The following is a 22,499-nucleotide window of genomic DNA, read 5'->3' as shown; positions in this document are numbered from 1 at the left end:
CTAAATGTGATTCCTGATATAGCTGGAAGCTCTAGGGGGCTGATATTCTCCCCCCGTGCCGTTAGACGGTTCGGGGGTTCTTGAATATTCAGAGTGGAAATTTTGATAGGGTTTTTGCTGACCGTATAAGTCATCTTACTATGTTCTGCTATTGGTCAGTGGGCCTCTCTTTGCTAAAAACCTAGTTCATCCTTACGTTTGTCTTTTCTTCTTACCTCACCGTTATTATTTGTTGGGGGCTTGTATCCAACTTTTGGGGTCTTTTCTCTGGAGGCAAGAAAGGTCTATCTTTTCCCTTCTAGGGTTAGTTAGTTCTCCGGCTGGCGCGAGACGTCTAGAACCAACGTAGGTACGTTCCCCGGCTGCTGCTATTTGTGGTGCTAGGATCAGGTATACGGTCAGCCTAGTTACCACTGCCCTATGAGCTGGTTTTTTGTGTTTGCAGACTTGGTAATAAGTTCTGAGACCCTCTGCCATTGGGGTCATAACAGTATGCCAGGCCAAAGGTGAATGTTTAATGCATTGCAGAAGTGGGATAATAAGAAAGGAAATTCTGAGTTTTTTTTTTTTCCCCTCTTTCTTCCTCCCCTTTACCTCAGAGTGGCTTGAGCTTGCTGCAGACATGAATGTCCAGACCTTGATTACTAGTGTGGATCAGCTTTCTGCTCGTGTGCAGAGTATTCAGTGGTCCTATGTCAGAACCTAAAATACCTATTCCTGAACTGTTTTCTGGAGACCAATTTAAGTTTAGGAATTTCAGGGATAATTGTAAATTATTTCTATCTCTGAGACCCCGTTCGTCTGGAGACTCAGCTTAGCAAGTTAAAATTGTTATCTCTTTCTTGCGGGGCGACCCTCAGGATTGGGCCTTCTCGTTAGCGCCAGGAGATCCGGCATTGGCAAATATTGATGCGTTTTTTCTGGCGCTCGGGTTGCTTTACGAGGAACCCAATCTTGAAATTCAGGCAGAAAAAGCCTTGCTGGCTATCTCTCAGGGCCAGGATGAAGCTGAAGTGTATTGCCAAAAATTTCGGAAATGGTCCGTGCTTACTCAGTGGAATGAGTGTGCTCTGGCCGCAAATTTCAGAAATGGCTTTTCTGAAGCAATTAAGAATGTGATGGTGGGTTTCCCCATTCCTACAAGTCTCAATGATTCCATGGCGCTGGCTATTCAAATTGACCGGCGTTTGCGGGAGCGCAAAGCCACTAATCCTCTGGTGGTGTTGTCTGAACAAACACCTGATTTAATGCAATGTGGTAGAATTCAGACTAGAAATGAACGGAAAAATCATAGACGTCAGAATGGGTTGTGCTTTTACTGTGGTGATTCTACACATGTTATATCAGCATGCTCTAAACGCCTAACAAGGGTTGTTAGTCCTGTCGCCATTGGTAATCTGCAACCTAAATTTATTTTGTCTGTGACTTTAATTTGCTCATTGTCTTCCTACCCTGCTATGGCGTTTGTGGATTCAGGTGCTGCCCTGAGTCTTATGGATCTGTCATTTGCCAAGCGCTGTGGTTTTGTACTTGAGCCGTTGGTAAATCCTATCCCTCTTAGAGGTATTGATGCTACGCCATTGGCGGAGAATAAGCCGCAGTTTTGGACACAGGTAACCATGTGCATGACTCCTGAACATCGGGAGGTGATTCGTTTTCTTGTTCTGCATAAAATGCATGATTTGGTCGTTTTGGGTCTGCCATGGTTACAGACCCATAATCCAGTTTTGGATTGGAAGGCAATGTCTGTGTCAAGTTGGGGCTGTCAGGGAATTCATGGTGATTCCCCGCCAGTGTCTATTGCTTCCTCTACTCCTTCGGAAGTTCCTGAGTATTTGTCTGATTATCAGGATGTATTTAGCGAGTCCAGGTCCAGTGCTCTTCCTCCTCATAGGGATTGTGACTGCGCTATAGATTTGATTCCAGGTAGTAAATTTCCTAAGGGAAGATTATTTAATCTGTCTGTACCTGAGCATACCGCAATGCGTTCGTATATCAAGGAGTCTCTGGAGAAGGGACATATCCATCCATCCTCTTCCCCTCTTGGTGCGGGATTCTTTTTTGTGGCCAAGAAGGACGGATCTTTGAGACCTTGTATAGACTATCGGCTTCTGAATAAAATCACTGTTAAATTTCAGTATCCTTTGCCTCTGTTGTCAGACTTGTTTGCCCGGATTAAGGGTGCCAAGTGGTTCACCAAGATAGATCTTCGTGGTGCGTACAACCTTGTGCGCATTAAGCAGGGAGATGAATGGAAAACTGCATTTAATACGCCCGAAGGTCATTTTGAGTACTTGGTGATGCCTTTTGGGCTCTCTAATGCTCCTTCAGTTTTTCAGTCCTTTATGCATGATATCTTCCGGAAGTATCTGGATAAATTTATGATTGTTTATCTGGATGATATTCTGGTTTTTTCTGATGATTGGGACTCCCATGTTAAGCAGGTCAGGATGGTGTTTCAGGTTTTGCGTGAGAATGCTTTGTTCGTTAAGGGCTCAAAGTGTCTCTTTGGAGTACAGAAGGTTCCCTTTTTGGGTTTTATTTTTTCCCCTTCTGCGGTGGAGATGGACCCAGTCAAGGTCTGAGCTATTCATGATTGGACTCAACCCACGTCAGTTAAGAGTCTTCAGAAGTTCTTGGGTTTTGCTAACTTCTACCGTCGTTTTATCGCTAACTTTTCTAGCGTTGTTAAACCTTTGACGGATATGACCAAGAAAGGTTCTGATGTTGCTAACTGGGCTCCTGCAGCCGTGGAAGCTTTCCAAGAGCTGAAGCGCCGGTTTACTTCGGCACCTGTTTTGTACCAGCCTGATGTCTCACTTCCCTTTCAGGTTGAAGTGGATGCTTCTGATATCGGGGCAGGGGCCGTTTTGTCGCAGAGAGGCCCTGGTTGCTCTGTAATGAGACCATGTGCTTTCTTTTCCAGGAAGTTTTCGCCTGCTGAGCGGAATTATGATGTTGGCAATCGGGAGTTGTTGGCCATGAAGTGGGCATTTGAGGAGTGGCGTCATTGGCTCGAGGGTGCTAAGCATCGTGTGGTGGTCTTGACTGATCACAAGAATCTGATGTATCTCGAGTCTGCTAAACACCTGAATCCTAGACAGGCCCGTTGGTCATTGTTTTTCTCCCGCTTTGACTTTGTGGTCTCGTACCTACCAGGTTCAAAGAATGTGAAGGCTGATGCTCTTTCAAGGAGCTTTGTGCCTGACTCTCCTGGAGTCTCAGAGCCAGCTGGTATTCTTAAAGAGGGAGTAATCTTGTCAGCCATTTCTCCGGATTTGCGACGTGTGTTGCAGAGATTTCAGGCTGGTAGACCTGACTCTTGTCCACCTGACAGGCTGTTTGTTCCTGATAAATGGACCAGCAGAGTCATTTCCGAGGTTCATTCCTCGGTGTTGGCAGGGCATCCAGGGATTTTTGGCACCAGAGATTTGGTGGCTAGGTCCTTTTGGTGGCCTTCCTTGTCACGGGATGTGTGGTCATTTGTGCAGTCCTGTGGGACTTGTGCTCGGGCTAAGCCTTGCTGTTCTCGTGCCAGCGGGTTGCTCTTGCCCTTGCCTGTCCCGAAGAGGCCTTGGACACACATTTCCATGGATTTCATTTCAGATCTTCCGGTGTCTCAGGGCATGTCTGTCATCTGGGTGGTATGTGATCGCTTTTCCAAGATGGTCCATTTGGTGTCTTTGCCTAAGCTGCCTTCCTCTTCTGATCTGGTTCCTTTATTCTTTCAGAATGTGGTCCGCTTGCACGGCATTCCTGAGAATATCGTGTCTGACAGAGGATCCCAGTTTGTTTCCAGGTTCTGGCGATCCTTTTGTGCTAAGATGGGCATTGATTTGTCGTTTTCGTCTGCCTGTCATCCTCAGACTAATGGCCAAACGGAGCGAACAAATCAGACTCTAGAGGCTTATTTGAGGTGTTTTGTTTCTGCAGATCAGGATGATTGGGTGACCTTTTTGCCATTGGCTGAGTTTGCCCTTAATAATCGGGCTAGTTCCGCTACTTTGGTTTCGCCATTTTTCTGCAACTCTGGTTTTCATCCTCGTTTTTCCTCGGGACATGTTGAGCCCTCTGACTGTCCTGGGGTAGATTCTGTGGTGGATAGGTTGCAGCGGATCTGGAGTCATGTGGTGGACAACCTAAAGTTGTCACAGGAGAAGGCTCAGCGTTTTGCCAACCGCCACCGCGGTGTGGGTCCCCGACTTCGTGTTGGGGATTTGGTGTGGCTGTCTTCTCGGTTTGTTCCTATGAAGGTCTCCTCTCCTAAATTTAAGCCTCGCTTCATCGGTCCTTATAAGATTTTGGAAATCCTTAATCCAGTGTCCTTTCGCTTGGATCTTCCGGTGTCCTTTGCCATTCACAACGTGTTCCATAGGTCTTTGTTGCGGCGCTACGTTGTGCCTGTGGTTCCTTCTGTTGAGCCTCCTGCTCCGGTGTTGGTTGAGGGCGAGTTGGAGTACGTGGTGGAGAAGATCTTAGATTCTCGTCTCTCTAGACGGAGGCTTCAGTATCTGGTCAAATGGAAGGGCTATGGTCAGGAGGATAATTCCTGGGTGGTCGCTTCTGATGTTCATGCGGCCGATTTGGTTCGCGCCTTTCATTCTGCCCATCCTGATCGCCCTGGTGGTCGTAGTGAGGGTTCGGTGACCCCTCCTTAAGGGGGGGGTACTGTTGTGAATTGGACTTTTTGGCTCCCTCTTGTGGTCACTTGCGTCATGACACTTTGAGCTTCTTTCTCCAGCTTGGTACCTCCTGGCTCGTTAGTCCAGGGGCGTTGCTATTTAAGCTTCCTGGATTTTCAGTCTGGTGCCTGGCATCGTTGTAATCAGTTCCTTTCTGTTTGCTCCTGGCTGCTGTCCTGGTTCTTGCAAAATAAGCTAAGTCCTGCTTCCTTATTTTTTGGTTATTTGCATTTGCTCTCTTTTCTGTCCAGCTTGTACTAAATGTGATTCCTGATATAGCTGGAAGCTCTAGGGGGCTGATATTCTCCCCCCGTGCCGTTAGACGGTTCGGGGGTTCTTGAATATTCAGAGTGGAAATTTTGATAGGGTTTTTGCTGACCGTATAAGTCATCTTACTATGTTCTGCTATTGGTCAGTGGGCCTCTCTTTGCTAAAAACCTAGTTCATCCTTACGTTTGTCTTTTCTTCTTACCTCACCGTTATTATTTGTTGGGGGCTTGTATCCAACTTTTGGGGTCTTTTCTCTGGAGGCAAGAAAGGTCTATCTTTTCCCTTCTAGGGTTAGTTAGTTCTCCGGCTGGCGCGAGACGTCTAGAACCAACGTAGGTACGTTCCCCGGCTGCTGCTATTTGTGGTGCTAGGATCAGGTATACGGTCAGCCTAGTTACCACTGCCCTATGAGCTGGTTTTTTGTGTTTGCAGACTTGGTAATAAGTTCTGAGACCCTCTGCCATTAGGGTCATAACAGGCAGGGGAGTGTACGTCGCTCTTTACATATCAGTGCAAGACCTGCAGGCGCTGTATGTGTGTATATAGATATTATTGCATACATCATTGCATGACTGCTGCTGCTGTTACCTATAGCATATATTGACCATATATACCTAGCCCCAGGTATAATTGGCTAGGAAAAATGTTTTTGCCAGGTTAATAGAGATTATTTTATTGCAAAGCAATCCAGAGCCCTTTTTTTTACTCCATTTGCTTTTTGACACTGCACCATACAGCCAGATCCTTTTCCTAGCACAGCGTGAAAATCCACCAATTTTAAAGGGGTCACTTGTGAGTGTGCAGAAAAATCTTTCATTTTTTTGTGGTACGGTAGAGTAGAATTTTTTTGAGTGTCACACAATTTCTTGACACCATTTTTCTGAACCCCCCAAAAATACATACAGGCCACATATTTTACAGTGTGGTATATCTGTGACACGCCTCATACATCCGCGTGCTAAAAATTTGGTCATTTTAGGTCGGTATTCCTTTTTTTGCTGTCTGCTACTCTAGTTATATGCAGCACTATTTTGCAGACCCCCTCAAAAATACAGGCCACATATTTGGCAGTGTGGTGTTTCCGTGACAGGCCTCATATATCTGCGTGCTCCAAACTTGGGCATTTTAGGCCGTTAGTCCAGTTTTTTTACTGTCTGTTACTCTACTTATATACAGCACTATTTTTCATTTAAAAAATTTAAAAATACAGGCCACATATTTGGCAGTGTGGTATTTCCATGACAGGCCTCATATATCTGCGTGCTCCAAGTTTTGGTGTTTTAGGCCATTAGTTCAGTTTTCTTCCTGTCTGTTACTCTACCTACTGTATATACAGCACTATTTTGCATTTAAAAAAATACAGGCCACATATTTGGCAGTGTGGTATTTGTATGATTGGCCTCATATACAGTATCTGCATGCTCCAAGTTTGGGCATTTTAGGTCGTTAGTCCAGTTTTTTCCTGGCTGTGACTCTACTTATATACAGCACTATTCTGCATTTAAAAAAATATTTTAAAGAAGGCCACATATTTGGCAGTGTGGTATTTATGTCACAGGCCTCATCTATCTGTGCTAAAAATTTGGCCATTTTAGGCCTACATATTCTAGTGTTTTTGCTGTCTGTTACCCTACTTATTGACAATTGATAACCAAAAAAATGTTTTTATCTACAGTCCACATAGTTTAAAGTGTGCTTTTCCCGCACAAGTATCACATACAAGTTCGCTCCCAATTCAGCCATTTGTAGTGAACGTGTAAAATATTCTAGTCCAATTACAATGGGCAAGGCACGTGACAAGGGATGGGGAAATGAACATGATGGTGATGTGCATGCAGAGACCGAGGCCGTGGGCAAGCTGAAATTGGGCCAAAAAAACACCCACATCTTCTCGCTGGACCTTAGTGTCCGAAGTCCTAGGGCACCGCAGCAAGACAGCGCTATTGAAGCCAGAGCAGTGTGAAATGGTTGTTGGTTGGATAGCAGATAATACTTTCAGTTACTTGGCCACCCTGTCTTCTCCATGGTCAAGTCTGAGTAGCTGTGAATCTGGACTGCATATTACTCATCCTGATACTCCTTCCTCCCACCATGCTGAGTGCCCTGAGACAACTGATCCCACACTCGGACACTCTGAAGAGCTGTTCACTTTTCCATTTATACATTTGGGCCTCTCACCCGGTCCACTTGAAGCGGAGCAAGATGAGATTCCATGCAGTGATGTCCAAATATTTGAGTAGCCACGGTCACAAGAAGGTGGACGATGATGAGACACAATTGCCAAAAAGTCAGGAGGAAGACCAGAGTGCGGAAGTGGAAGACGAGGTGTGGATGATATAGTAACTGACCCATCCTGGCAGGAGGACATGTAGCGAGGACAGCAGGACACAGGGGGAGGGAGGAGTAGCACCCCTTCAGGCAGTAAGAAGCAGTGTGGTGGCTGCAGAGGGAATGCGGGCAACCGTTCCCCGTAACACCAACATGACGGAAGTTGCCAGTCCAACTGTTAGGTCTTCCCGAGTCTGATTATTTTTTAAAGACTTTACCAATAACCCCAAGCAGGCCATTTGCAACACCTGCCATGCCAGCATCAGCAGGGGTAGCAAAACTAACAGCCTTACATCACCAGCATGATTAGGCACATGGCAGCAAAGCCCCCGTCTTTGTGGGCCAAACCCAAACCCACAGTGTCTGCGGGTGACACCACTGCTTCTTCCACTGTTGTGCATCCAAGCCAATCCCCTGTCCACGGCGCATGCAAAGATGCCTCCTGCCCTGTATCTGCCATTTCCTACACTCAAATAGTACCATCATTAAGCACATCTACATCCTTGTCCCAGCGCAGCCTTCAGTTGTCTATACCCCAGTCATTGGAACGCAAGCAGAAATAGGCCCCACAGGCCACAGTACTACATTCACACATTTCTCGTCTGCTTGCCCTGGAAATGTTGCCTTTTAGGCTAGTGGAGACGGAATCTTTCTGCTACCTGATGGCGGCGGACATCCTAAGGTACTCTGTCTCCATCCACCACTATTTCTCCTGCTGTACCATCCCGTTTCCGTTATTTTTATTTAACTTTTCTGTCTGGTTCAATCCCCATTAGGAAATGTCCTCCACTATTGTAAATGCCATCCAGTGTACATCTTGCCACATGTATGCAATCCTTGAGTAGCCAGTCAAGGGTGCATACTGATGTGCTAGATGTGAGCATGATGTGCATTTAGAAGCCCAGATACTGGATCTAAATGTGCAGCTGGCAAAACTGAGATCCATAGACAATATGGAAAGGAGTCTTCTGCTCACTGAGCAGATGCTCAATGGGATAGATGATGGAGGATGGTAGGATGGAGCTGCAGGACAGTAAAGCTGGGTGACAGTTAGAAAGCGGGGTAGAGGGAAGAGTGCCAGGGAGGCTAGCCCTGATCTGGCACACCCCAATAAGTTTGGCAAATGAGGGGGGTGCCAGTACAGGGGTAGCACTACTGCAGCCAGGCATGTCTTCTGAAAGACAAAGGACTGACTGCTACAGTAAGGACGGAAATAGAAGAGCAGGGCAGGCCAGACAGGTGCTGGTAGTGGGGATTCAATTATTATGGGAACAGATAGGGCAATCTGTCACAAAGACAGGGATCATCGAACGGTGTGCTGCCTACCTGGCGCTCGAGTCTGACACATCGCTGATCGGGTTGACAGATTACTGGGATGGTCTGGTGAGGACTCAGCAGTCATAGTGCACATTGGCACAAATGACAAAGTTAGAGGTAGGTGGAAAGTCCTTAAAGATGATTTCAGGGAATTAGGCTGCAAGCTGAAAGCAAGGACCTCCAAGGTGGTATTTTCCTAAATACTGCCTGTACCACGTGCCACGCCAGAGAGGCAACGGGAGATTAGGGAGGTTAATAAGTCGTTCAAGAATTGGTGTAGGAAGGAATTGTTTGGGTTCCTGGAGAACTGGGCTGACTTCTCAGTTGGCTACAGGTTCTATGCTAGGGACGGGCTGCACCTCAATGGGGAAGGTGCAGCTGTGCTGAGGGAGAGAATGGCTAGAAAGTTGGAGGAGTGTTTAAACTAGGGATTGGGGAGGGTATTCATTTTATAGGAGGAGAAGATAGGGCAGATAGTGACCTGGGCACAACTGAGGAAGTTGGGGGTGGTGGTGCCGGGGGGGTGGGGTTAAGAAAGAATAGAGGTACAGAGAGAGACATAAAGTGCATATATACTAATGCGTGAAGCCTCGCCAACAAAATGGAGGAATTAGAATTAATGTTGTTCGAGCATAATTATGACATGTGGGGATATCTGAAACATGGCTGGATGAGAGCCATGACTGGGCTGTTAACTTGCAGGGCTATAGTCTGTTGAGAAATGACCGAATGGATAAGCGAGGGGGAGGTGTGTGTCTATATGTAAAATCATCCTTAAAACCCATCCTGCGTGATAATATAGGTGAATCTAATGCAAATGTAGAATCCGTGTGGGTGGAGATAAGGGGAGAGGAAAAAATAATACATTACTGATAGGGGTTTGTTATAAGTCTCCAAAAATAATGGAAGCAACGGAGAATATCCTCATAAAGTAAAGAGATGAAGCTACGACTCAAGGAGAAGTCATTATTATGGGGGACTTCAACTACCCTGAAATAGATTGAGGAACAGAAACCTGCGGTTCCAGCAAAGGTAATTGGTTTTTGACAACTATGAGAGACAACTACCTTTCACATCTGGTTCAGGACCCAACAAGAAGGGGGGCACTGCTAGACCTAATATTAACCAACAGGCCAGACCGCATATCAAATATAAGGGTTGGGGGTCACTTGGGTAATAGTGATCACAAAATAATACGTTTTCGTGTATCCTTTAATAAGATGTGTAGTAGAGGGGTGACAAGGACACTAAACTTCAGAAGGGCAAATTTCCAACGGATGAGAGATGATCTTGGTGCAATTATCTGGGACGATATCCTGAGACATAGAAATACAGAAACAAAATGGGAGACATTTATTAGCATACTAGATAGGACCTGTGCACAGTATATACCGTATGGGAATAAACATGCTAGAAATAGGAGGAAACCAATATGGCTGTAAGGGGCGCAATAAGGGACAAAAAGAAAGCATTTAGAGAATTAAATGAAGTAGGTAGTGATGAGGCATTAAATAAATATAGAAGTGACGGAGCCAAATTTTTGAAATCTGACCAGTGTCACTTTATGTGGTAATAACTCTGGAATGCTTCAACAAATCCCAGTGATTTTGAGACTGTTTTTGTGACACATTATACTTTATGATAATGATAAATGTAGGTCAATATGTTTTGTGTTTATTTATAAAAAATATCAAAAATTTGAGAAAAATGTTAAATAATTAGCAATTTTCAAAATTTGAATGATTATCCCTTTAATCCAGATAGTCATACCACAGCAAACCATTAGTAAATAAAATTTCCCACATGTCGGCTTTACATCAGCACCATTTGTAAAACGTTATTTTATTTTGTCAGTATTTTAGGAGGTTTAAAAATGAAGCAGCAATTTCTCATTTTTTCAAGGAAATGTACAACATTTATATTTTTAGAGACCTATCCATGTTTGAAGTGACTTTAGGGGTCCCATATATTGGGAAACCCCCAAACGTGATACCATTTTAAAAACAGCACCCCTCAAAATAATGAAAACTGCTGTGAGGTAGTTTATTAACCCTTCATGTGCTTTACAGGAATTAATGCAAAGCGGTATGACAGAAATGAAAATGTGTATTTTTCTACCCAAATGCCACTAACTTCTGAAGCCGTCAGTCTCTAAGGCCGCTATTTGGTCGTGAATTGCCATCGCAAACATCAAGACCACACAATCATGATCTGAGGGCACCAATTGGGATAAAGATGAAGCCCACACACTCTGTTAACCATTTATAATGATGTAGTCACTATTGACTGCAGCATCTAAGGGTACTGTCACACTCTGCAACTTTCCAACGATCACGACCAGCGATACGATCTGGCCGTGATCGTTGGAAAGTCGTTGTGTGGTCGCTGGAGAGCTGTCACGGATCGTACCGTCGTAGCGACAAAAGTGCCACTGTGTGACAGTACCCTAAGGGGTTAAACAGATATGTACGGTGCCAACACTGATCTTGGCTGATACAGCAAGTTGTCAGCTATAGTGTACAGCCGACAGCTGCTGGATTGTCACCTGTATGGGGAGGCTATTCTATTATATCTCAGGTCAGTTAAAAGACGTATTGGCTGTCATTAAGGGGTTAAATACATTCTGTAAAAAGCAAATCAAGGCAGCAAAAATTGAGACAGAGAGACTCATTGCCAGAGAGAGTAAAAATAATCCCAAAATATTCTTTAACTACATAAGTAGTAAGAAACTAAAACATGATAGTGTTGGCCCCCTTAAAAATAGTCTGGGTGAAATGGTGGATGAGGATGAAGAAAAAGCCAATATGCTAAATGACTTTTTATCATCAGTATTTACACAAGAAAATCCCATGGCAGACAATATGATCAGTGATAAAAACAATTCCCCATTAAATGTCACGTGCTTAACCCAGCAGAAAGTACGGCGGCGTCTAAAAATCACTAAAATTGTCAAATCTCCGGGCCCAGATGGGATACACCCCCGAGTATTGCATGAATTAAGTACAGTCAATAAATAATAATAATCTTTATTTATATAGCGCCAACATATTGCACAGCGCTTTACAGTTTAACAGTTTCAGACACAACAGTCATAAGAAACAATGTTAACAATACAATAATTAAAGCAACATAAGACGACCCTGCTCGTGAGAGCTTACAATCTACCATGAGGTGGGGGAGATACAAAGTACAGGTGTTGTATTTACAATGATGTATTTACAATGATGGTCCAGTCATCTTCAGGGAGTGGGGATAGTTGGAAGTAGTGAATGGGCTACACACAAACATAAAATAACTTTGATTAGGGAACGTGATAGGCTGCTCTGAACAAATGTGTTTTGAGGGAGCGCCTAAAACTATGCAAATTGTGAATGGTCCTAATATCTTGGGGTAGAGCATTCCAGAGGATTGGCGCAGCACGGGAGAAGTCTTGGAGTCGGGAGTGGGAGGTACGGATTAGTGCAGAGGTTAGTCGAAAGTCAGTTGCAGAGTGCAGAGGTCGGTTAGGCCGATAGACAGAAATGAGGGAGGAGATGTAAGGAGGTGCTGCACTGTCAAGAGCTTTGGGGGTGAGAACAAGTACTTTGAATTGGATTCTATAATGAATGGGCAGCCAGTGTAACAACTGGCGAAGAGCGGACGCGTCCGAGTAACGATTAGCTAGATAGACAACCCTGGATGCTGTATTAAGGATAGACTGGAGAGGGGAAAGTCAAGTAAGGGGGAGGCCAATTAATAGAGTGTTGCAGTAGTCCAGGCGGGAGTGGATCAGGGCGACAGTGAGGGTTTTTGTTGTTTCCATAGTGAGAAAAGGGCTGATTCTAGAGATGTTCTTTAGGTGTAAGCGGCACGAGTGGGAAAGAGATTGTATATGGGATGTGAACGAGAGATCGGAGTCAAACGTAACACACAGACAGCGAGCCTGCTGCCGGGGTGTTATTATGGTGCCAACCACAGAGAGGGAAATGTCAAGTTTAGGGAGGTTAGTAGATGGTGGGAGCAGAAGAAGTTCAGTTTTGGAGAGGTTGAATTTCAGATAGAGAGCAGACATGATGTCGGAGACTGCGGACAGACAATCACTGGTGTTCACTGGAACTGAGCCCTGAGGTACCCCGACAGTGAGAGGAAGAGAAGATGAAGTGGAGTCAGACAACAGAACACTGAAGGAGAGGTCAGAAAGATAGGAGGAGAACCAGGAGAGAGCAGTGTCCTTAATACCTCGTGACTGGAGCCTAAAGAGTAGGAGAGGGTGGTCAACAGTGTCGAAAGCTGCAGAAAGATCGAGAAGAATGAGCAGAGAGTGGTCACCGTTACATTTTGCTGTCAGAAGGTCATTGGTCACTTTGATGAGTGCAGTTTCTGCTGAGTGTAGGGCCGGAAGCCGGACTGTGAAGGGTCTAGGAGGTAGTGAGTGGGGAGGTAACGGATAATGCAGCAGTAGACTAGGCACTCCAAGAGTTTAGAGATGAAGGGGAGGTTGGAGACCGGTCTGTAGTTATTTGTGCAGGATGGGTCGAGGGCAGATTTCTTTAGTAATGGAGTAATGATAGAGTGTTTGAAGGAGTATGGGGAAATGCCTGAGGAGAGTGAGAGATTAAAGATTGTAGTTAGGTAAATAGTGATAATTGGGGAGAGACACTGGAGGAGATGAGAGGGGATGCGGTCGGTATTGCATGTAGTCGATCGAGAAGAAGAGAGGAGCCTGGAGACTTCTTCTTCTGTGATGGGATCAAATGTGGAGAGTGAGCCAAGGGAGATGCAGGGAGGGATGGAGTCATTGAACTTGGTGATTGGGAGCGGATTTCCTGACGGATATTGTCTATCTAATATATAAAGCTGAATGTGTTTGTGTATGTCCGGGATTGGCATCTGCACCGTCGCAGCTACAGCCACAAAATTTTGCACAGTCACACGTCTGGACCCCGAGAGCGTCATAGGCTATGTTGTGAGGCGAAATTTTAACCCCGCGTGTTCCAATTCACCAAACAATTTTGCCCCTCTCTACATAATGGGGAAAAAGTGAAAGGAAAAGTGTTGGAGGCAAATTGACAGCTGCCAGATGTGAACAAGGGGGACTTAAAGAGTGAGAGCGATGGCACCAAAGAGTATATACCGTACAGTTGCTAAGGTGGGGCCCCGACATGGGATACTCATCACACACGGGGATATGAACACACATACAAAATGCGCCACACACTACCACGTGCTTGAACACATATACCACCCTCAGCACACATTTCACCACACATACACCAACCTCGCCACATAAAAGTCGAAACACAAAAGTCGCCGCTCAAAACTCACCACGCACAAAACTCGCCACGTGCAAAACTCACCTCATGGAAAACTCGCCACACGCAAAACTTGCACACGTGGAAAAATTGCCACATTCACAAAAGTTGCAACACATGCAAATGTTGCCTCACACAAAACTTGCACATACTCAAAACGCACCACACATAAAACTCGCCACGCGCAAAACTCACCATGCGCAAAACTTGCTGCACACAACTTGCTACACTAACCTGTGACATGCAACTCGACACACAAAAAGTTGCTACACGCATGTCGCCACACAAAACTCATCTCACAAAAGTCGCTACATGCATGTCGCCACACGCAACTCAACACACACAACTTGACACATGAAACTTGCCCTAAAACACACACAAGTCTGGTATTATCCTTCAAAAATAAAAATCTGATTAATAAGCAGACAAACTACAAGAGCAACAACTGTACCATATAGGAAATACGGCAGCTGTCAGTCACATGACCTGTCCATTATGTGTATGTGTGAGCTAATATATACTGCCAGGGGGAGGGCTTCCTGTTGGCTGGGAATTTATCAGGCTGCCAATTTAGCTTACAAATATTAAGGTAAAAATACTGAGCAAATAATGTGTGAACGCAATCTAATACAGGAGGAGATGACATACAGATATATACTATATACAGGAGGTGATGAAACACAGGTATATACTATATACAGGGGAGATGACACACAGGTATATACTATATACAGGAGATGACATACAGGTATATACTATATACAGGAGGAGATGACACACAGGTATATACTATCTACAGGAGATGACAAACAGGTATATACTATATACAGGGGAGATGACACAGAGTTATATCCTATATACAGGGGAGATGACACACAGGTATATCCTATATACAGGGGAGATGACACATACGTATATACTATATACAGGGGAGATGACACACAGGTATATACTATATACAGAGGAGATGACACACAGGTATATACTATATACAGGAGGGGATGACATACAGGTACATACTAAATGCAGGAGAAGATGACATACAGGTACATACTATGGAGCGCCCCCAGACGCAGGGCCGCGGGGTACTCGGTACCGGGCCTCTCTGTCTCGGTTCTGGGGTTGTCACGGTGGCTAGACCCGTTCCGTGACCCTGCTAAGGGGCGTCCAATGAAAGGTGTGATGATGGTGTGCGGTGCAAGGTGCGATGAATAATGAGGACACAGGGTTGCAGTCTCTTTGCGATGGTCAGCCCCTGCAGCAACGGTGAATCCGGGACTGCTGCGGGTGATGCAGCCCTGCTCCGGGCCGGGTCGTCCCCATGCGGTGTCCTGGAAGTCGCCATCTTTGTCCCCTCCTCTGGATCTTCTTCCCGCACTTTTTTTCGGGGGCGGCCCCATCTCCATGGTCTCCACCCTCCATAGAGAATGAGAAGGTGGACCTCAGTGGCTGATGGACATGTCCTCAGGATACAGTAATACTTAGACTGGGCGGCCATTGTCGATCGCGCTCTTCAGCTTGCGTACGCCCACTCCATGCCCTTCTTCTTCTCCTACGCTCCTCTTAGCGCTGTAATGGCGGCGGTTTTGGCAGGAACTTTTAGCGGCAAATGGCAATACACAGTCTTTGCAATAAATCACGGCCCAAGCACAATTCAATCACAGTTCCAAGGCACACATGACCTGATTCTTCAGGCTTAAGTAGATCCTGTTTGTGACGCCAAGTTGGAGCGCCCCCAGACGCAGGTCCTCTCTGTCTCGGTCCTGGGGTTGTCACGGTGGCTAGACCCAGTCTGTGACCCTGCTAAGGGGTGTCCAATGAAAGGTGTGATGATGGTGTGCGGTGCAAGGTGCGATGAATAACGAGGACACAGGGTTGCAGTCTCTTTACCTCTTTACTGAAGGCTTCGGGATCCACAATCCAGAGCACTGCTAACAGGGCTGGCTGAGACCGGCCGGTCCGAAGGCACATCCAGAGTTCCTTTTGCAGGTGGAAATCAGTGACTACCTTCTAGCGCCTGTGTGTTGTAGTACCTCCCTGCTGAGCACCACGGGATAGTCCTCACAACTGTTGTGTCTGTTTCTGATGTTCTTTCTCTCTCCGTCCCCCAGATGATATGGCTAGGACACACCCGTATGACGGGGTAGGCCTGGAGTTATTCTGGGACTCTAGAGATGCCCCTCTCCCACAATTGCCTCCGTTGTCTGCTTAGGTGATTTAGGTGAGACAGCCAACCTAGAGTTAACTGTTCTGCCGCTGTTTGAAGTAATGCTTGGAGCCCAATACTTCCTCGTCGTTCCGGCCACCGGCTACGCGCCTCAGTAGGATGTTGCCACGGTCTTAGGACATGACTCCTACTGGTTCTATTCTCCTTTGTGCTGTGATCTTGTTTCTCACTTCTCAACAATAAACCTCGCTTCGTGTCCTTTCTTAGGATGCCGCCGCAATGGGTGCAGGCGCAGATCCTTAACGATCTGTCCTTTTCGCTAGGCCACTGCCAGGATCCCACCCCTGACAGAGACCCCCCTGAATCTTCCCAGGAACTCCCTCTCTCACAGGATGTTGCCTGGGCAAAACCCAGTCAGCTTCTACCTAACTTCCTATCCAACCCCCAGTTTTACCAGAGTGTGAGGAGTGGCCTAATACATAGAACCCTTTGCTCCCCCTGGTGGCCAGAGTGTGAAGTGTAATGTGTGACTGTGATACCTGGTCAGGTGAACTCCTTTAGTGCAATCAGACGTAACATCACTCCCCTTAGTGGCAGAGCGACATTACTGCAATGACCAGGACTCTGGGGGCTGCACTTATATACAGGGGAGATGACATACAGGTATATACTATATACAGGAGATGACATACAGGTATATACTATATATAGGAGGAGATGACATACAGGTATATAGTATATACAGAAGAGATGACATACAGGTATATACTATATACAGGAGGAGATGACACATAGGTATATACAATATACAGGAGGAGATGACATACAGCAAGTATATACTATTTACAGGGGAGATGACATACAGGTATATACTATATACAGGAGATGACATACAGGTGTATACTATATATAAGGGAGATGACAAATATGTATATACTGAGGGGAAAATGAGAGGTGTGAGATGAAAATGAAGGGTGTGAGGTGAAAATGAAAAGGTGTGAGTGCAAATTGAGAGGAGTGATCGGAAAATGACAGATGTGAGGTCAAAATGACAAGAGTAAGGGGTGAATGAGAGGAGTGAGGGGGAAAATAAAAGGAGTGAGGGGGAAAATGAGAGGTGTAAGGGAGAAAATGAAAGATGTGAGGGGGAAAATGAGAGGCGTGATGAGAAAATAAGAGAAGTGAGGTGCTATAACTAACCACAGATATTTACTATGCCCAGGCAACGCCGTGCTCTTCAGCTAGTCTAATATATAAAGCTGAATGTGTGTGTGTGTGTGTGTGTGTGTATGTATGTGATAGAAATATATATATCATGTAGATCTCACTTGCATGTATACTCCTCTATAATCATATATACTCATATACTCACAGCTAATATATACATTATAATCAATGGCTTAAAATGGCTGACATAAACTGATATAAGCCAGACAGATTGTATATGGTTTTCCATCTCAAAAGCGGAACAACACCAGATGTATTAAGTGCTGATCAGATGTCTCAACTTTGTCCTAGATGCAGAGCTACATTTTAGTTGCTTAATCAGCAGTCATATGTACATGCTATCACAACTATTCCTCTGAGGAAGATGAAGAGGGAACATCAAACATGCTGTCCAGTACTAGAAAAAGAAACCCACAGGCACCAAGAATGCAGGGGCAGATAGAGGCACCACCATTACACTATGTGCACTGCACTTCAAGTCAGGTGACAATCCTCCAGACCCAGGGATGCATCCCATGCCATTTTACCGAAGAATGTAGCAGAACCAGCGAACATATGCAGCCACCTGGAATGATCTCTGGGCCATTATTGGAAATAGAAGTAGGTGATGCACTCATGCCAATCATGAAGGAACAATTCAAACTTCCAGCAGAATTAGATGTACACGCTTGAGAGTCAGGGCCACAGCTAATTGAACAGCTCAGAGAGTGGGCCAAAGGCAGATTGTCAGGACAAGCCCTCAGCTTACATAACATGAGCCAAGACAGAGTCTGTAAAGAAGTTTCATGGCAGAGTAATGCAAGTATTCCAAGACTTGGGCTTCACCATTCATGACCAGATACACAGGCAAATGTTGGCACAGGCCTTTGTGCATGGACTGAGACAGCCAATCAGGAAACCACTGATAGTGGCTAGGCCTGAGAACAGGCCAATAGCAGTGGACTATAAAGAAAACTCCGTGTGCACTGCTATAATATGGTGCAGAGACTAGGTGCCCAAATCCTTCTACTGTTTAATAGCAGTGGACTGACCCAGCAAAATGTTTTATGTGCGCCTAGGAGACTGTTTATTGCCGATTATCACCAAAACTGCCGCCATTATAGCACCACAAAGAGTGCGAAGAAGGAAACGGGTGCCGTGCTACTGAGAATGCCAGAAGGGGAGCCAGAGGTGAAGACGCTGCAAAGTTCCAAGCGACACACCGGAAGAACCGCTGCAGACTCCGGAGAGGAGACACCGACCTCAATAAGGTTAGCAAAGGGGAGAAGCTATGTCAGAACAGAGGGAAGAAGTGATGGCAGATGCAGCTGCAGTCCCTGTAATGCCCCAAGACCTTGGGTTGGATTCAGCCGCCGGTCTCATGGCACCCCCGGGTCTTGCCACTGACGCACCTGCAGGCCCCATCTTACCACCGCAGCATCAATCAGCAGGCCGGACCCCGCTGCCGCTACAGTACCCATCATGCCATTGTCCACAGTAGCCAAAGGGACCGAGTCCCAACCAGGGGTGCAGAAGACAGTCCCTCTCATGGTGACTACTAACCTGGACAACCCTGGACAACCACCCTACGAAGACAGAAGTGTCAAGTGTTACATCAGTGGCAAGTTTGGCCATTTCCAGAACCAGTGCAAAGCACCCACGCCCCCGAAGAGATTGGACCCATGCAATCCAAGAGTTGGTCCAGAGAAACAGGTCAAGGAAGAAGTGCAGAAAGCAATGAAGCACCCCGTCCAAAGTTCAGGGGCAAGCAAGCCAGGTCCGCAAGACACTACGCTCCTGACATGTAAAGCTTCATCTGCAAGACCAATACCTCAAATTACCCTTAAAGTGGATGGCGTTGTCATATCTTTTCTTCTGCACACCGGTGCAAGTGTGATGAGACCTGTGGAACTCGCTGATCCCACCTGCCTATCAGAATCCTCTGTGCCTCGCATGGGCATTGATGGTCAAGTCAGACATTCTCAGCTTGCAAAGTCACTGAGCATGTGCACTCAGCCAGGACACTCTATCCTGTCCCAGTTTGTGGTGTCAAGGACCTTCCACTCAACCTGCTCTGAGCGAACCTACTGTAGAAGCTGAAGGCAACCACAGTGTTCCAGGAAGATGGGACAGTGACACTTTCTTCATCCCTGACCCAAGAAGAGTCATGATGGCGGCCCTACAAGAACATTGAACAACCGATGAGGCCTACCCAAGGAGGTACTGGACGTAGTACCAGAAAGTCTATTTTCTAAGGGACCCCAGCACGTGAGAAAACCTCAAGTTGCCCCAGTACGGGTGTCACTCAAGCCATGTACCCCGTACCCTCGTAAGGCCCAGGCCAGGCCTAGAGTCAAGCTGCCTCTGACCAACTGAAGGTCTACCTGGAAATAGGAATCATTGTTCCTAGCACATCACCTTGCAATACTCTGCTTTCCCCATCAAGAAAAAGACTGTAAAAGGAGAGCCAGCCAAGTTCAGAATGGTACATGACCTGAGAGCTGTGAATGACGCCACGGTGTTTGAAACTGCAATTATGCCGAATCCGCACACTCTGCTCTCAAATGTGCCTGCCACAGCAAAAGTGTTCACAGTGACCGACCTTGCTAATGTTTTTTTCAGTGTTCCCCTTCACCCGGATGACCAGTACCTGTTTGCCTTAACGCACCAGGGGGGACACCACACATGGACAGTGATGTCACAGTGGGCCCAGAACAGCCCTTCACAGTTCACCAAAGCAATGTCCACAATCCTCACCAACTGGGTCACAGAACATGCAGAAGTAACCCTGCTACAATACATGGACAATCTACTCCTTTGTGCAATTGACTTTGACACGTGTAAAGCCCATTCCTTGTATCTCCTACTCTACCTGGCGGAGCAGTATTGCAAGATCTCAAAGAACAAAGTCCAGTGGTGTCTGAAGCGAGTTACGTTCCAGAGACACTGTATTGCTCACCAGGCGAAACACCTGACAGATGACCGGAAGACCACAGTGGAGAAGATGGCTCCTCCAACAACTCAAAAGGTGCTACAGGCCTTCCTTGGTCTAGTTTCGTATTGCAAAGCCTGGATCCCTGGTGCCTCAGTCCTAATGCAGCCTCTGTGTGAATACGTCAGCGTGACCCCATTCCTCCTGACAGATGCAGCCTTCAGCTTATTCAAGAAGTTAAAAGGCGCAGTAGTCTCAGCGCCGGCACTAGGCCTATCTGACTACGAGAAGCCATTCCATCTCTACTTGATGAGAAAAGAAGGCCTTGCTACTGGATTCCTGACGCAGCTTCAGGGGGGAAAGCAGAGACTTTTGGACTACTTTTCAGCTCGCCTGGATCCAGTTGCAAGGGGAGCCTCTTCCTCCCGCATGAGAGCAGCAGTTGCAGCACACGCCCTCCTGGACAGGACTGCTGACATCATTGGAAAAACCATTGGAAATCCTGGCTCCGCACGACATCTCAGCAATCCTCAACCAAACCCAGCCAAAACATCTCTCCACCACCAGGCATCTTCGCCTCCAGTGCTCTCTACTCCTGCCCAACAATGTCACCATCTCCAGATGCACAGTCCTCAACCCATCCACTCTACTCCCACTCCCAAGGGGGGATAGATATGGACCCTCAGATAAAAAGTCTGATCAAAATCTGCATGATACCTTCCGCCAGGATCTGGATTTGCTCCGGACGGAGGACTATGATTGCTTCAGCATCATGCAACAGGAAGCAGCAGGACTACCCAAGGTGGCAGAAGAGCCACTGACCAACCCAGAGTTGATACTCTATGTGGATGGCTCCAGATTTGCAGATGATGAAGGAAGATTCCACACGGGATGTGCAGTGACCAGCAATCAAGAGATCCTGTGGTCCAGAAGTCTGCCGCCTAGTCTGTCAGCCCAGGAAGCAGAACTGATAGCACTGACGAAGGCCTACCAGATGGCAGAAGACAAGACTGAGAAAATGTATACCGATTCGAGGTACTCGCATGGCATAGTACACGACTTCGGACCCATCTGGGCTGCAAGGGACTTCATCACGGCAAGCGGGACAACCGTGAGGCATCATGGAGCCATTAAGGACCTGCTGAACGCACTTCAACTTCCAAAAGTGGTGGCAGTACTAAAAGTCAAAGTGCATGGAAAACTAAACACAGTAGAGGCACGAGGCAACAACATGGTGGATATGGCAGCCAAATAAGCAGTCAAAGGAAGACAATATGGAGAAGTGGGAGAGGTCGTAGAGCCAGACGGCTACTACATGACGACTGAAGACAAGAAACCTGACCAAATGACGTCCTGTGATCTGCTGAAAAAGCAAGTCCCAAAGGACAAGACGGAATGCTGGATGCGGAAGGGAGCAACACATGAAGAAGGAAGGGTATACTCAATGGACTACTGTGAAGAGCGGAACAAAAATGGTTATCTCAATGAACCAAAAAGAATTTGTGATCAATATTGACCTGTCCATTCAAGGACATTTTAGCTATAGTGTGAAATCCTATTTTTTGTGAAACTGCCACTTAGGCGAAACTGTACTGTTTTGTTTGTTGTGAAACTATCACATAGCCGAAACTGTTTTTTTTGTCTTCTCTTCTCTCTCTTTGTTTAAACAAGCAAAACTTGTATAACCACTGAAACTACCTGTACAACTATATAAAGAGGGGATAGCACCTTGAAGGCAGGCGTGCTTCAAAGGCTTCCCAGTGATATACTATACGAGACGTGTCTTGTGTATTATTTCTGGTGATTCCCCACTTCCAAAGGCTGCTCCGACTGAGTGTGGTCCCGACATTTCCTGGCGCCCGAACAGGGACCCGAGGTCTGTGTACTCCTTCAAGAACACCGGCAGAATACGAACGAAAAGAGAATCTGGGATAATGGACGGCAGATGAATAAAAACCTGGCCAGGTAAGAGACACTGTTAGATCTCTTATATCTGCCCTGCACTGTCCGTAAGATTTTCTGTGTCGTGTCCTTTAGCGGGTAGTTCTAGTAGAGGAGGATACCTATAGCTCGGGTTCTTGAACTACTTAGGAATTGACCACCTCACGGAGTACGGCATTGAATGAGAGTGAATGTGAATAGAAGGTGTGTGGAAGTTGGGAATAGCCCTATAAGCTGCCCAGGGTGTTGAAACAGAAGAAGTGACTGTCCCACTGGGCAACGTGGTTGCGTCCTTTCGGGGAGACCTCCGCGCCTATGTTCAATCTCTGATCCTGTCTTTGACGAAAACCTGGTGACGGATAAGT

Source organism: Ranitomeya variabilis, chromosome 1 (assembly GCF_051348905.1).
Source record: "Ranitomeya variabilis isolate aRanVar5 chromosome 1, aRanVar5.hap1, whole genome shotgun sequence".
NCBI lineage: Eukaryota > Metazoa > Chordata > Amphibia > Anura > Dendrobatidae > Ranitomeya > Ranitomeya variabilis.
The sequence above is the reverse complement of the archived record's forward strand: the minus strand, read 5'-3'. Positions refer to the sequence as shown.